Raw genomic sequence first — 403 nt, forward strand, 5'->3', positions numbered from 1 at the left:
CGGTGTGAGCTGTCGCTGTGAGTCCTGTTTGACTTCCCAAACTACGGTTGACACCGTAAGCAGCCAGGGATAACTGTCCACGGTAATGTTGGAGAGGAGTAGAGGAAATGAGAGATGGACAGCCATGTAGAGCAAGAGAGAGGAGAGAGAGAGGAGAGAGAGTGAGAGAGAAAGAGAGAGAGATGAGAGAGAGAGAAGAGAGAGAGAGAGAGAGAGAGAGAGAGGGAGGAGAGAGAGAGATATGAAGAGAGAGAGAGAGCGATGAGAGAGAGAGAGAGAGAGAGGAGGAGAGAGAGAGAGAGAGATGGAGAGAGAGAGGTAGAATGAGAGAGGAGCGATAGAAAGAGGTACAATGAGAGAGAGAGAGGTACTTTGAGAGAGGGGAGAGAGAGAGAGAGAGAGG

The sequence above is a fragment of the Gadus macrocephalus genome, chromosome 14 (genome assembly GCF_031168955.1).
Source record: "Gadus macrocephalus chromosome 14, ASM3116895v1".
NCBI classification, from domain to species: domain Eukaryota; kingdom Metazoa; phylum Chordata; class Actinopteri; order Gadiformes; family Gadidae; genus Gadus; species Gadus macrocephalus.